The sequence below is a fragment of the Abramis brama genome (assembly GCF_963993115.1).
Source record: "Abramis brama genome assembly, chromosome: 6".
Classification (NCBI taxonomy): domain Eukaryota; kingdom Metazoa; phylum Chordata; class Actinopteri; order Cypriniformes; family Leuciscidae; genus Abramis; species Abramis brama.
In genome coordinates, this window is record NC_139968.1 from 12,844,285 (window position 1) to 12,861,765 (window position 17,481).

Sequence of the window (17,481 nt, forward strand, 5' to 3'; positions counted from 1 at the left end):
CTGGTTCTGAACGAAAACGCGTTGTGGAAACGCATTGGTCTAGTACTTTTTGTCCCTCTCTGCTATTATAGTTTTTCAAGATGGCGGAACTACATGGAAGCCTCCGTGGACCTTCCCGTCCCATGTATATAAAGATAATAAATTCTTCGTTTACGAGGATTAGTCTGATCATTGGCATAGGTATTTGTACATCATTGAGGGCATATTTATTAATAAAAATATTGATTTTAGATAATAAAATACCTAAAAAGCTACACACGGTCCCTTTAAATAAAATCTTTTAAAGTAAAATTTTTGTTATGTTAAAAAGTTAATTCATAACTATCATTACGTGTTTTTTTTTAGGGTTGTACCAATTGACATTTTACAACCTGAACTAAACTAGCCTGGTCATAAAAGGTGACTTGTTTAGATCTTCAAGTGTTTTTTTTTTCATTTCATGTTTTCTTTGCATGTTTCAACACATTGGTTGCACCCGATGACTTTGATTTGGCAGATACAGTACACGATCCAAAAATCACATAGCTCCAAATTAAACACAATTCTGATTGGTCATGAAATTGTTGCTTCACTTTTTCTGAGAACAGAAACATAACTTGACTATGGAAACTTGTTGCATCTCCTCTAAACAGAAGGACGTTGTAAGAAGACATGGAAAAGATCTCTTGGGCAAGACATAAGCCCATTCAAAGTCTGTGAAAAGGGTCCTTAGTGTCACATCCAAAGCGATCTCATGGGGTCTGTCCTCCTCTCACTTCCTGTGCTGGTATAGAGTTGTGTTACAGTCTGTGAGAACCATCTCTATGGGGCCTGTTTCCACCCACACATGTATAAAGAGATTATTCTGACCCTTATCCCACAGAGACACGATTCCTGACAATGATGCGGTCTTATGCCACACCGGCTCATCCAATTATATTACAAGATTTGCTCATGTTGCTCTCTGTCATTTAGCTTGTTCATCTATAATCAAATAACCCCACAGAACAATATGTGGATATGTCTAAGACCACATTATGCGGCTGTGCACCATTTTGTGGGGTTATAAATCTATTTTTTGACTGGTAAACGACCAGAATCTGGAATGTCAATGCAGATGTTCTTCTCCAATGGACTTTAGGTTGTAAAACTCTTGTTTAAGGGGTCTTCCAAAGATAATAAGAGTTACTCCTCTCTTAAAAAGGTATTTCTTAGGTTAAAGACATCTAGAGCAAGGACATTTACATGTGTCGACTACAACCCATGTACTTGACCTTAAAAAGCCGGTGCAAAAAATGGACTGCTTTTGGCCTTAGGACAATTCACAAATGAATGACTGTTGAGAAACGGCTGCGGTAATGATGAATCAGTCAAAAAGACTCGAAAACTCACAAGTAATGGCTTTGAATCACCTGAATGATTTAGTTAATTCACAAAAACAGCATCTGTCTCATTTACTAACAAATAGGCTAATAGCAAATTACAACTAGCAATAATCTACTGAATGTCTTCTTAAAAAAAAAAAAAAAGAAGAGAGACCAACCATAGGTGTGTATTCCAAAGCCTTCATGAACTACAACTATTTACGGTCAAAAAGTGGGGTGACAGTTTGTCAGATTAGTCAAATTATTCAGACAATCCACAACTAACTAGTCAACTTTGAAAATACGTGGTTTGGCATATCCCCAATTTAAATCAAAGGATTATCAGCGCAAAACACATTTACATACATAAGTGCTCTCAGCTGCAACTTTTGGTCGATGAGCCGCATGCAGATGGAGAAAAAGAAAACCAGGATAAAACAAACCCAAAATTAGACTCGTATGGAGCGGCAAGACCAAAGAAAGCGAGAGTAACTTGCACAATAGAAACACCACCACCAGCACTCGCACTCGCTCCACACATCCTCAAAACAAAATGAAAAGTTTCCATGGCAGAACGCAGTCAGCATGTGGAGCTCATATGTTTCTGATAAGCGTTAATGGGGAACTGTGAGGTAATGATGAAGTCATGCTTGTCCACTGGACAGGTTCAAATAAAAAGACTGGTGCTTTCCAAATGGTTTCATTCTTACTCAAGCACTGAAACACACACACATGCAGAAATGAGACTCACAGCGCTTGTCAGGGCAAGAGAAGATAAAATTACGGTTTCAATTCGTGTTTATCTTTACACGCGGCTGGATAACAGATACTCCAAATGCATCTCTATATGTATCTGACCTCAGAAAGCATTCTCAGCCAGACGGTGTGTTTTTTTCCTGATATGAAGAAAGAAAAACAAAAAGAAGCCTGATCATCTGCAATATTCATGCGCTCCTTTGCGTGCAGAGAGAGACAAGCGGACACGCCCATCGAGAAAGGAGAGAGGCTAAAACCTGGCTTAAGAACTCAAATTCTAGTATTAAAGAAAAAATGTGCAATATCAATTTAAAATCTAGTGTTAGCAACAGTCCAGAAATCTGTTTATCTACACAACGAAGGCCCCTTTCACTCAGCAGCAGAATACGGTTGCCAGTCCTGCATTTGAGTCCTTAATACGGTTACGTTCACACACAGTTTGGTTATTTACGGAAGTGACAAGTCACTGTTCAGCTCAGTTTTGAGTTCTACGCGTGATTCAAATAATTCGCTATCCAACAGATATAAACACTGCTGGTTTAAGGCAGGGTGGCGATTTGTTCCAGAAACATTTATTGTTATGCTGGTTGAAAGTCTCTTCACATCCTGATAGCAATCACTAAGTTAAGTGGTCTAAATATATTTATATCTATAAATATATACAATTTATATACGCATTTTACAGTTCTTCCTGATCCAAAACAATGAGCTTATGCTGCGTTCACACCATAACTACTGTAATTTGGAAGAGATGAAAACCCGTGACTTTTTACTGGGAGTGGTTCGTGACTCATATTTATGTGTTTCAATGGCGACACTATCAACACCGAAATGAATCTGCAGCAGTCAGGTGGTACAAGTAAGAGCTCTATAAGTTGTTTACGTTCATTATTATTGTAATGTTATGTGTTCATGTGTTTTGGAGAAGGCGTGGATTTGTAGACACTGTGAAGGAAGGGTGGGATCTCATGCTTTCAATGCTAGCTTGCTATTGCTAACCTCTGAAAATGACCTATCCTACCTTTAATGGAGATTTGATGGATAAGCTTTCAGCTTTGATTGGACTTGTGTTGTGTCAAAAGTGATTTAGTCTCAGGACCACTGGCTGAACGTCTGACGCATAAGGCACACAAAATGGAAACACCTCAGGAGTTTTGAAGTTGTCATTTGATTGGTTGAATTCTCCAGGATATCCGGGAGACGTGTGTGTCGCGTTGTTTAACAGGCTACCTGGAAAAAAGCCGCCGTGGACATTGATCGCTTATCAGGATCAACTAAATGCTGTTTTTTTTGTTGTTTGTTGCGCCATTGTTGCAGTAAACTTGATGTTCTTGGATAAATTGCACATCGGTCTATTATTCTAGGGACATCAATTCTACATTTTCACGCCCCTAAACATGATGCTGAACAAAACGAACTATGATTGGTTGCTTTGCATGTCGGTCAGATGTCCTCGGTCAATGAAAGCTTCGATAGAGTCCAAGCCTTCTGCCGTCAGTATGATTAAAAGTCATAATCTCATAATGTCTTTGATATTACTTTGGTCACTGTAGTTACTGTTACTGTGAAGAGATACGGGCTTGAATCCTGCCTATTCATACAGACATCATTCGAGATGCTATTGTAATGCTGTGTGAATGGGAAATTTCAAGACTCACAGTCTCAGTAAATGCGGTTGAGCTGTGATGTCCAATGACTTATCGCGCAGTTCTTACTATAAACCATAAAGCTAACTATAACGATAACTATATTAGCATCCACGCCAACACACAATATTGTTCTGTTTATTCAATGCACAAGCTGCAGTTTTGTCGTCTGCCTCTTTAAATGCTCGAGCTCTTTAAAGATGGTGAATTCTGATTGGCTGTCAATATTTTTAGCATTCATCGGCTGGTAAAAATCATCATGAACGTGATTCCAATATTATTGTTCCTCAGTGCATTATAGTTGTGGTGTGGACTCTGCTATTCTTATACATTCAGAACAGTTTTTACAACTATATCTTTATTGTTATAGTTATCGTCCTTCCTTGGTGTGAACAGGCCTTAACCTTCACTAACAGTTTCAGTTACGTTCAATTGAAATGAACAGGGAATCACTACTGTGATGATTACATGCAATTAAAATCATATGAGTTTTGCTCTAAAATAGGCCTAATGATTGTCTTATAAAAAATCATTTCACATATTATTGATTATTATCTAGTACAATGTGAGGTCCAATTGTATGGTTGAATCAACTGTAAAGGAAAGACCACTGGAACAACAATCAGTCTGTATCCAGGCTATTTGTTCTAACTAAAACATAATTTTGAGTAAATGTTGCATTTTAGGAGCCAGTGACTCCTATGTCATTGTCATATTTTTGGAGCCCTGTGTTTGTTCAATGTTATTATCCTTGGCTTTGTTTCCAAACCCTAGTAATCTCACTCCCTATCAGGCCATAAACACCATAGACATCGAGATGGATGCCTAATCTTGAATATTTGCTTACATCCTTGCAACTTACACTGCAATCTTGGGCATAATAAGCACAGAAATGCTGAATAGGAAGGCAGCTCATTAGGATTTGAGGCAGAGCCAAACACATTTTAGTCAGGGGCCTGAATGTGAACAGAGGGCAAGTTCAGGCTTAATTAAATATTAAAAGCCCATAAGAGTCTTTATTGCACATACACACCTTGCCCTGGAGAAAAATTAATTTTTAATTTTTATATCTCATGTACAAGCTTGACTAAATTAGAATGAATTATGAATCATGATCTCCAATTAAAGAATGAAAGAATTAGCAAAGTGCAAGGAAAGCTTTAAAAGCACAAACACATCAATGTATGTGCCTTTGACTTTTGACTATGTATCAGCAGGCCTCAACAATAATGACGGCCTGGAGGCCCGGAGACAAAGTCTGAGAGTTTTGAGCCAGTTTACAAAACTAATATATTATCCAAAAGGCAATTATTTATTTCTTTGTTTAAAGAAACATTCACATTTGAGATATATATATATATATATATATATATATATATATATATATATATATATATATATAAATAAAAGCAGTGGTTCTCAACTCCAGTCCTCGGGACCCGTTGCTCTGCACATTTTGTATGTCTCTCTTATCTGACACACTCAGTTCAGTTCATGGAGTCTCTCCTAAAGAGCTGATGATCTGATTCAGGTGTGTTAAATAAGGGAGACATACAAAATGTGCAGAGCAGCGGGTCCCGAGGACTGGAGTTGAGAACCACTGTATAAAAGTGTATTTAAATTATATACAAGTAGCCTATATATTTACTTTTCGGTTGAAAATAACGTCTAACATATATTTTGTATTTTTTAAATACAATTCATACATATAAAATAAATGGTATAAATTTAATAAATTATATATATATATATATATATATATATATATACTTTTAACATTTTATTAAAATAATATATAATTATTTTAATAATATATAGAACATTTTTATTTATTCATTTTAAAGAAATTATTTAAAAAAATATTAAATTATGTATTCTTAATATTAAAAATTTCATTATAAATACAGTGAGGAAAATAAGTATTTGAACACCCTGCTATTTTGCAAGTTCTCCCACTTAGAAATCATGGAGGGGTCTGAAATTGTCATCTTAGGTGCATGTCCACTGTGAGAGACATAATCTAAATAAAAAAATCCAGAAATCACAATGTATGATTTTTTAACTATTTATTTGTATGATACAGGAGCTGCAAATAAGTATTTGAACACCTGAGAAAATCAATGTTAATATTTGGTACAGTAGCCTTTGTTTGCAATTACAGAGGTCAAACGTTTCCTGTAGTTTTTCACCAGGTTTGCACACACTGCAGGAGGGATTTTGGCCCACTCCTCCACACAGATCTTCTCTAGATCAGTCAGGTTTCTGGGCTGTCGCTGAGAAACACGGAGTTTGAGCTCCCTCCAAAGATTCTCTATTGGGTTTAGGTCTGGAGACTGGCTAGGCCACGCCAGAACCTTGATATGCTTCTTACAGAGCCACTGCTTGGTTATCCTGGCTGTGTGCTTCGGGTCATTGTCATGTTGGAAGACCCAGCCTCGACCCATCTTCAATGCTCTAACTGAGGGAAGGAGGTTGTTCCCCAAAATCTCGCAATACATGGCCCCGGTCATCCTCTCCTTAATACAGTGCAGTCGCCCTGTCCCATGTGCAGAAAAACACCCCCAAAGCATGATGCTACCACCCCCATGCTTCACAGTAGGGATGGTGTTCTTGGGATGGTACTCATCATTCTTCTTCCTCAAAACACGTTTAGTGGAATTATGACCAAAAAGTTCTATTTTGGTCTCATCTGACCACATGACTTTCTCCCATGACTCCTCTGGATCATCCAAATGGTCATTGGCAAACTTAAGACGGGCCTTGACATTTGCTGGTTTAAGCAGGGGAACCTTCCGTGCCATGCATGATTTCAAACCATGACGTCTTAGTGTATTACCAACAGTAACCTTGGAAACGGTGGTCCCAGCTCTTTTCAGGTCATTGACCAGCTCCTCCCGTGTAGTTCTGGGCTGATTTCTCACCTTTCTTAGGATCATTGAGACCCCACGAGATGAGATCTTGCATGGAGCCCCAGTCCGAGGGAGATTGACAGTCATGTTTAGCTTCTTCCATTTTCTAATGATTGCTCCAACAGTGGAACTTTTTTCACCAAGCTGCTTGGCAATTTCCCTGTAGCCCTTTCCAGCCTTGTGGAGGTGTACAATTTTGTCTCTAGTGTCTTTGGACAGCTCTTTGGTCTTGGCCATATTAGTAGTTCGATTCTTACTGATTGTATGGGGTGGACAGGTGTCTTTATGCAGCTAACGACCTCAAACAGGTGCATCTAATTTAGGATAATAAATGGAGTGGAGGTGGACATTTTAAAGGCAGCCTAACAGGTCTTTGAGGGTCAGAACTCTAGCTGATAGACAGGTGTTCAAATACTTATTTGCAGCTCCTGTATCATACAAATAAATAGTTAAAAAATCATACATTGTGATTTCTGGATTTTTTTTTTTTTTGATTATGTCTCTCACAGTGGACATGCACCTATGATGACAATTTCAGACCCCTCCATGATTTCCAAGTGGGAGAACTTGCAAAATAGCAGGGTGTTCAAATAGCCTACTTATTTTCCTCACTGTATATATATATATATATATATATATATATATATATATATATATATATATATATATATATATATATATACACACAATTTAAAAATATATACATTATATTTATAATATGCATCAGTGTCTATTTCACCTAATAACCCACGCATATGCATCTGTTTCATCTGCATCAAACACACTATTGCTCTGATTTATCTCCATGACAGCATCATTGTTACATCCACGACAACTTCAGTGCAGCGCAGGGAGGGACACACTGAAGTCCTCAAAGGCACCACTGCATCCATCACTTCAAACCAGCATCATAAACGCATAAACTGCGCTGCAACTGAAGGCATGCATGAAACAGCACGAGCACTTACCAAAACGCAGATGCAGCATGTCCATTAAATACAGTCACAGAGAGTCCTGTGCCATCTAACGGAGGCATAAATAAAACATCCGCGCAAAGCATATTAAAAGCCGCTTACCTGTAACGCGTTTGGGAAGTTGCGCCCAATCTGGTACTTTCACTCAGTCCGCGCGCCGCGCACGTTCAGCGCCGAGAGCTCGAGCTGTTTGAACTGCGGTTCAGGGCAGATGCAGTGTAGAGCGCGTGAGGTCTCAGTGGCGCTGCGCAGATGACATCAGCAGAGGGATTAAAGTCACACACGGGGCTCAACGGCTTCAGCGGATCCGCATGTGATGACGATCTGCGGCAGGGCGGCACGCGCACCATGTGGCAGGAAGTCACGCTCGTCACGTTTACAGAGGGAGCAAAATATGGCAGCTGCCGAAAATTTGTAAACTATTCGAGTCTGTAAAAGGGGTTAAAAAAAAAAAAAAGGGGGGGGTAGAAAAGTTAACTGTATTATATATATACATACATATATATATATATATATATATATATACATATATATATATATATATATATATATATATAGAAAAGTTAGAAAAGTTAACTGTATTATATATATATATATATATATATATATATATATATATATATATATATATATATATATATATATATATATATATATATATGCCAACTGTATACATTTCACAAATTTTTAAGTATTCTATTGATCAAATTATTTTGTCATAATTTTTTTATTAACATTGTATTGAATAATGTAAATGTCCTTTTTATAAGAAAAAAAACCAAACATTTTTGGTCCATGTAGCAATTATTTAATTTTAATATTTAATCTATATCTGCCCAGACAGACAGACAGTCATATTCCCCATATTAACTTTTAACATTATGAGCCGATGCTTCCACCTAGTGGCCGAAAATGGTTTTACATCAGGATACCGGCCGCGTGCTTAACTATATAACATTTTGTGTTTTGGCCATTCCTACAATGAGTGTGAACCTTACCAGAGAACTGAAAGAAACTGAGGCATCTATCCAGAAAATTCACCAAAAGGTAAACTGTTCTTCTCATGAACATCTTAAAATTATCCAATGAAGAAAATAGTCATTTTGTTGTAATTCTTTTTAAGTTACTTACCTAACACATTTCTATGTAGGCCTATTACCAGTTAGTTGTAATGACTATATTTTAACAGCAATTGTTGTGGCAAATTCATAGTTCTTTTTGGTTCAGGTCTCAAAGAAGTTTCTCAGAGTCGAGGTTCCAGGTCAGAAGAATTAACTTTATTGACAAGCAACAAAGTGAGAAGCCGGCCGGCCGTCCGGACATCTAAAGTTATAATGGCCAGTGTTCATGTCTTATACTTTTTCTTATCGCTAGGTGCCCAATGGGCACCCTCAAATCTATCTCTTCCCCTCTGTCACGCCTGGTGACCATGGCACAGTTAGACATGTCTTCTCTATTGGTCAAACCTCACATAATGGTGCTTTGTTTCATACAGTATTTTGACACTCTGCATGTCTGGGTATTATCTCTCATCTTTCTCAGACCTATTTTTTCATGCTTGTCATTTTCATTACATCATACTTAGACATGAATCAAGGGAAAATTCTCCAACATATCCCCCCTTTGGGACTAATCCTAGTCCCACCTTCATTTCTGTCCCAGAATGTATCTTCATGACCAGGCTTCTCTCCATTATCTTTCAATCATGGCCAATATGGACCATCCGTCTTTTGATTAATAAAAAACTTTAAAATATTAAAAGAACTCTGTTATAAGAGTAAAATAATTAGCAAGTGATAAAAAATAGTAAAAACATTCTTATCTTTTTCCTTTATATCTGGTTGCATTACCTCGTACCACGGGCAATGACCTGCTTCAAACCTTGTATCGTCCCCTCTCATTCACATATTCATATTTGTGACAGTTAGTGTGATTATATGTAAAAATATTCTCAGTAGGATTATAAGTGTAAAAAGAAAACACTCAGGAAGGGGTCCTTTACAAAAATCAAAGAAACAATTAAAACCCCTCTAACTAACTCCCTACTCTACTCATGTTCTAATAATCTGTCTAATTTTACCCCAAAAATAAAATACACAGTGTTACTACCTCCCTCTCTATCAAAAACAGAATCAAACTGTCAGAAATCAAAAGTAACAAGGTACCCCATTCCTTACTCCTTCACCAGATCTCCTTACAGGAAGTCATCTATCGTCCAGTCCTGGCCCAATTTGGTGCACTCTTGTGTTTGTGCACCCGATGTCAACTCCCGATGGTTTGACTGACACATTAATCATCTGTTTGGCGGCCACGTTGGCTAGCATGGAACTTAGAAAAGGCACAACACAGCAGAAAAGAAAACACAAAACACAAAAGAAAAATGACAACAGCCACAGATATTATTATTCCCACCTTAATGAACCATTCTTTCCAAGACCCAAATATAGAGTCAAACCAGTATCCAACGTGTCTGTATCTCCCCGCATTTTCAGCAGCTTCTTGTCTCAGGTCCTTCAGCTTCTTCATGGCCCTAGTAAAAGCTCCAGCAGGGGCTGTGCTATTCGGAATAAAGGTGCAACAGTCAATTCCAAACATCACACATACCCCTCCTTTTTCTGCCAGTAGCTAATTCAGAGCTTATCTGTTTTGCCATGTCATTTTGCTGGTGTATTTTAGCTGATGGCCTAAGGCATCCATTGCTTGATCTTAGTCTTAATTGTTCTGTTGATTGTCAGAGCTAATCTGAGATGGTATGCCGAATCTTGGGATGACTTCTTTGGTTATAATTCTATCAGTTTCTGCTCCTTGGTCTGCTGAGGGTTCTGCTTCGACCCATCTGCTAAATCTATCAATGAAAACTGTATCTGTATCTTTTTCCTCTTACTGATTTTATCATGTCCTCATAATCCATCACTAGATGTTTGAAGGGTCCTTCCAGAACTGGGATAGAGCCTATTGGAGTTGCTGTTCCTTTTCTGACATTATTTTGTGAATCTTTGTCTTTTTTTATTTTTCTAATTTTATTTTTCTAATAATCTCCCCCATCTTAAATTAAAATAGTAAAAAGGGTTGCTAGTGTCATTATTTGTCTTTTAATACCTCATTTGTCCAATAGTCTGAAGTTGAGGGTTTTGCTTATGCCTTCTTGACTAATGATATAGACTTAATTTTATATTCAATTATCTATTCTAAATTTCAAGGTGCGAATACAACCAATTGTAAATTGGTAACACAACTCTGATGACAAAAGCTACTGAATGTAGGCAATGTGTCATTCCCCATGTGACAGTGTCTAAATGTTTTGAATAACACAGCTGGACGATATCAGTTGCCATTTGATTGTGTTAAACACTGCTGTCATAAACCCCAAATTTTTCAATATCTAATAGATAAAAATTTCTTGTAGGTCTGGACATGCTGTCGTTTGAAAGAACCATTATCTCTCTTATCTGATTTGTCATTCATCTGTTAATTTAATTTCTCTTCAAAATCTTTTCTTCTGTTGCTTATGAGATGCTCTTTTAAATGACTGGAGATCTCAGCATAATCTCGAATTCATGACCAACAATATTAACATCGTTTAATCCCTTGTAATTACAGCATTTGTGATATCACGTGTTTGTAAATTGTGTAGTTACTATCTTTATTTCTAAACCTAAAAAAATTAACTGTTGACCAAGATGGAGTGACCAGCACCATAGCTTTATCATCCATATGTTTTGTTGTTGAACATATTATGTCCTCTTTTTTTCCTGATAGAGAGCTCGGTATCACTCAAGCTTATATCAGCTCTGTCTTGAAAGCAGAGCCCAAAAACTCTCTGTTCAGTCTACAACATCATCAATTATCTAATTATGCATTTACCCCTAGTTGGTTAATGCAGTAGTCCCTCACTATGCTAAGTCCAGCGTCAGTTGTAGTTAATTATTGAGTCATGCAAACACTTCCCCTCCCCCCTTTTTTTAATGCTTACAGCTGGACTAATGTCTATTGAAAGAAAGCAAATAGAGAGTGTCAGCTTCACAGAATATAGAGATCTGCTGTTGGACCAGTGAATAATCAAAATACAATTAATATGGCCAATCAATGAAATTTGAAGCGGTCTCTGTAGTGATCATTGAAAACGCATCACCTGTGCCCACTTAGGAAAGGATGAAGTCCTTCTGCTTGGACCAGCGATCAGTTGAACTGGTTGGGCTGCTGTCTGAGTGTTTCCCTCCTCACCCGATGCATTTGATCTGTCAGTCTTTGCTGGCATTCAAGGGTCTGGTGTCATGTTGGGACATAGTGGTTTGACTCTGGATGCTGTTGTCTCTCTGTCTCGCTTTTGCCAAGTCACGGAGGAGGCAAATTTGCATGATGGCAGGATGTTTTTCTTGGTTGTTTCTGCATCAACACAGTCTTTGTCCATACCAGCCCCTCAGAAGTTTCAGCTTCCTCTTTCAGGGGGGATGAAGGTCCACCAACCAAACGCCTCTTCTTTTCTCTGCAGCCGTGTCCTTATGTTTCTCGCTCTCACTTGTTGCACAGTCCAGTTGCTGTTGTTTATGTTGAGGCAGCCGTCCCAAAAGCTGTCTGGTGTCATCTGGAAATTGAACACTCAGAGATCCGCATGAATCAAATTCATCCTTTATAAATTCTGCAACCATCTCTTTCAATTGTCCCTGAATTTCAGAAGTATCATCTGGTTGATAACAGCAGTTTCCCCATGCAATTTTAATAAAGCAAGTTCTTCTTTGCAGAATACAGAAAATAACAGTCTTTCAGTCTGTCTGAGTTGCCTTATTTTCAGTCACATATTTAGTATTTTTATCATTCGTTATATCGATCCCTACTCTCTCAAGCATTTTAGGATTAAATCAATGAGTCTCATTACAATGAAATGTGTATAATACAGTATGGCTGTTAAAAATGTCTGTTTCGTTTGGTCACCCAATCCTGCTCATTCAACACAATGCACAAGTTATTTTAAGTAACACAATCCAAAGATCTCAATTTCTGCAATGGCTCAAATTTAAAACTGTCTCCCAGGGACAACAAGATGTAAACATCACAGGCCATGTCTTTATATAACAGCTCAGTCATACCCACAGCTAGCATGTCTCTCTATATATACATATTTTATCTCTAAATGTCAGATATTTTTATAACCCTTTTTATCAATTATTTGATTTTCCTCTGGGAACTACACAAACCACTTATACTAAAGAGAAAACTCCAGTGTTTTTGATGGCCACCAGTTTGCGCAATCCTCCATATCAATCCCTGTTAGGCCTGCTTATTAATTTAATTCCCCCATAGACCGGTCAACTAACATTTAAGCAATTTTCATATTTTCTTTCAGGTTAATATATTATCAATTATTTTTATTGGTGTTTTCCTGGTATTTGTGAAATTAGTCTACTTTTAATTCTGACTGGATTAGCAGATTTCACCAATCGTACTTGATCTCGTGGTAAGCTGTGTTTGAATACCTTTTTATTTATTTATTTTTTACGAATGTTTCAGTGTCTCTGCACATAGCCACATCTAATGTTCCCTCAGCTGGTCATTTTGTTTTTAGGCTTCTTGCTCCATTTTTGGAGGGTTGTCCTATAGTATCTCTGCAAATTTAATATTTTGATCTTGGTATCTCTACAGGTGTTGATGCCATTATAATCTTAATTATTATCAGTGTGTCTCACTCCTTTTTAGTATTCCTTACTAACCCCAGCTTGCATCTATTCTTAACTAGTTTTCAGCAAGATCGTCAGACATTTATTAAGATATCTGATTAGTCTTTCTCAGGTATTTTAAAAATGCAGTTCCTCTATTACAGGTCCACTGGTGGGGATGACAGTTACAAATAAAATCTCTCAAAGTGTTGTTCAAAGTGTATGTTGGAAATGGTTGCTCACTCTCTGGTTTATAAGCTAGTCAGAACTAGGACAGGTGAACTCTTTCTCTCTGTCTCCCTCCTTTCCTTCCTCACACACACACATACACACACGCAGTCTCACTTTCTTCTTGCAGTCCCTCCTCTCTCTGTCAGAGGCAGCCCCTCCTTTCTGCCTCTCTTTCTCATGTCACAGTCACCATTTACTTTTGCTATATGAGAGAGAAACAAGTGTTCTTTCATAATTCTAGTTTCTCTTTATAAATGAATATCATTCTTTTTCAAACAGTCCTAATCTGTGCATTTTATGCGCGCGCACGCACACACACTTTTACTTTACTTTTTCTTGTAACAATGAAGAGGCAAAGCCGAATTATTTCTAATTAATTATTATTATTATTTTTGTTTAAGTTTTGTCTCCCTCTTTCCTCTCCTGCCCCTCCTATTTGTCCATCGTTGCAACATTCTCAGTTGTTTCTGACTGCTCTTTTTTGACAACTGACTGCTCTTCTGTCTTTTTCATGAATTTCTACCAACATATGACTGGTATGGTCGGTGTTGCTCCTCAAAACTACCACTACCACCAGTTTTTCCAGTGTCCAATTATCTATCTGTGCTGGTCTGATTTCTCCTCCCTGTCCAACTTTAACAATTGTGTCACTTTCCCACTTTTCTGGCCTTGAGCTCACTACCATATACATGTTCCTCAAAATCATGGCTCCTCCGAAACCCTGAGGCCAAGTGTACCAGGCATTTCTTTTCAGGTATGGGATGTACAATGGATTTAGCTTTATTTCTGATTTTGGAATCCAAAAGGGTAGTTTTGGGAAGGTCAGATCTGTTCAAGTGTGGTCTCTGAGCTTCAAGAGTTATCTGTTTTTTATCACATCACGTCAATCCCCAAAGAGCCACTCTCGTTCAACCTGGTTCAAGTTTGTTATTCTTGTCAATTTTTTCAAAAGCTAATCCTTCACTTGGTCTGTTAACTCCTGTCTCTGCCCTTCATTATCTATTCTAACCAGAAGTGATTCTTAATACCTTTGGTTAGTTTTAATGCCTCTTGAAAATCATTCTTCTTTCCGCAATCTAGCCTCGTAATTATCTCTCACTCTAGACCACATGTGTACTTTTCTTCAGGTGTCAAAAGGTGAAAAAACTCTGTCACTGTTCTCTCTCCTTATTTCTTTATCTCAATACAAACGCTTTCAGTCTGCTATAATGTAGGCCTACACTCATACATACAGCCGCGCACAGAGCCACTCACACACACGCAGTGCCACTCTGACACACATACACTCATACACCCGGGATTTCATACACACTGTCACACAGCCGTGCACAGAGTCACTCACACCCACGCAGAGTCGCTCTGAAGCACACACACTCAGCGTCACACACACTCACACAGAGCTGCTCTTACACGCAAAACCGCTCTCACACCCACTTCAAAGCCACACACACACACACTTATTTAATATTTTCCTATTTTTTCTTGTAACTTATGAAAAACAAAGTCAACCAATCAAACTTTTGACAATATGGGCTGTGTGTGTTTCCCTATCCGAATTATTTTCCTGTCATCAATTTTTGTTTTATCATCCATTAAACTTTTAATAACACTGATTAAAAAAAATATTTTTTGTAAGAGTTTTATTTTACAGTGTGTGCAGAATTATTAGGCACGTTGATTTTCTGATCATATTTTATTTCCAGGAACATTTTGCCAATTCCAAACCATATTAATCTTAATAACTACTATTAATTTTGTATTTAATCATATATAAGTGATATATAATTGTTCATGAAGGCTGGAAATGAAAAATGTCTTATTTTCAGGTGTGCAGAATTATTAGGCAAGTTTTCTTTTACAGATAAAATAAGCCAAAAAAGAGATTTAACTCAGACTGAAAAGTCAAAAATTATTAAATCCCCATGAGAAGAATGCAATACTAATGCAATACTAGAGATTGCAGTTAAGGCATGACCATTGGACAGTGAAATGCTCATTGGGTCAGCAGGGTCAGACAAAAACAGGTGGAGAAGAAAAAACACATGTTAACTGCAAAAGAATGAAGAATTAAGGTGAAGAATTAAGTGTGAAACCACCAGGAACCCTTTAGTGTTCAGCGCCACCATTTTCCAGAGCTGCAACCTACCTGGAGTCTCCAGAAGAGCAAGGTGTCAGGGTCTCAGAGACTTAGGTTAGGTAAAGAATCCTAAAAAATGACCCCCCTCTTAATAAGAATCACAAGCTGAAATGTTGTGAAATACATGAAGACTGTTTTTTTATAGGCTTTATAGACAGACAGATTGAGAGTGACTCTTGAAGGACCAGCACCACATCCTCTTCTACCACTATTTGAAGAATTCATCTTCCAGAATACGTTTTAATAAGTTTTGTGAGTTAATTTTTAGTCCATCTCTGCAAAACGGACTTCAGGGTAGGAGATGGACTAAAAATAAACTCACAAAACTTATTAAAACGTATTCTGGAAGATGAATTCTTCAAATAGTGGTAGAAGAGGATGTGGTGCTGGTCCTTCAAGAGTCACTCTCAATCTGTCTGTCTATAAAGCCTATAAAAAAACAGTCTTCATGTATTTTATTACACTTCAGCTTGTGACTCTTATTAAGTGGGGGTCATTTTTTAGGATTCTTTGCCTAACCCAAGTCTCTGAGACCCTGACACCTTGCTCTTCTGGAGACTCCAGGTAGGTTGCAGCTCTGGAAAATGGTGGCGCTGGAGACTAAAGGGTTCCTGATGGTTTCACACTTAATTCTCCACCTTAATTCTTAATTCTTTTGCAGTTAACATGTGTCTTTTCTTCTCCACCTGTTTTTGTCTGACCCTGCTGACCCAATGAGCATTTCACTGTCCAATGGTCATGCCATAACTGCAATTTATAGTATTGCATTAGTATTGCATTCTTCTCATGGGGATTGAATAATTTTTGACTTTTCAGCCTTAGTTAAATCTCTTTTTTGGCTTATTTTATCTGAAAAAGAAAACTTGCCTAATAATTCTGCACACCTGAAAATAATGCATTTTTCATTTCCAGCCTTCATGAACAATTATATATCACTTATAAATGATTAAATACAAAATTAATAGTAGTTATTAAGATTAATATGGTTTGGAATTGGCAAAATGTTCCTGGGAATAAAATATGATCAGAAAATCAACGTGCCTAATAATTCTGCACGGCCTGTATGTGCCTTTGTCTGTCTCAGCTTTCTCACTCCCTTTTTTTCTCACTGAGCGGTGCCAAGGTTTTGTACTTTGTAACAATTTCGGGACAGTAGCTCAAATGTAATTTCATGTAGAGCACAGAGCTCAGTTAAAAACACTTTGTCTCTGCGTCTCCGTCCTTTCTATGAATTCTGCTCAAACACGGCTATATCATCTCTAACTTTTAATTTCTATCTTTTTGGGTTTTTAGAAAATATAAGTAAAAGGTTTTATTATTATTATCACTTTTGCTAATTTTTCTCCGAAATGACCTTTCTCCCTGTTTTTAAAGGAGAAGTTCACTTTTAAAATGAAAATTCTGTCATCATATAATCACCCTCATGTTGTTTCAAACCTGTATGAATTTCTTTCTTCTGCTGAACAGAAAGGAAGATATTTAGAAGAATGTCAGTAACCAGACAGTTTTTGGGTCCCATTGACTTCCATAGTAGGAAAAAAATATACTATGGAAGTCAATGGGACCCAAAAACTGTCTGGTTACTGACATTCTTCTAAATATCTTCCTTTCTGTTCAGCAGAAGAAAGAAATTCATACAGGTTTGAAACAACATGAGGGTGATTATATGATGACAGAATTTTCATTTTAAAAGTGAACTTCTCCTTTAAGATGGAAAATCACTTTGACAAACACACACACTTTTCTCCTCACATAAAACAGATCACATGCGCACACAATACAACAGATAAGACTAACAATAAAGTGCTTCTCTCGTTACAACGCACCTCCT

The 17,481-nt window shown here is 37.5% G+C and overlaps 1 protein-coding gene across 3 annotated transcripts in view; it reads right to left on the bottom strand.

Annotated features, from left to right (window-relative positions):
• add3a (adducin 3 (gamma) a) overlaps positions 1-7,844 on the bottom strand; it is a 90,355-nt gene extending 82,511 nt beyond the window's left edge. For 2 of the 3 annotated variants that reach the window (XM_084118060.1, XM_084118056.1), the window contains exon 1: positions 7,731-7,844. The gene's annotated coding sequence lies outside the window, so the exon portion shown is untranslated. The remainder of the gene's footprint in view (positions 1-7,730) is intronic. The other variant, XM_084118058.1, reaches the window with a different exon arrangement.
• Positions 7,845-17,481: the final 9,637 nt, after the last annotated feature.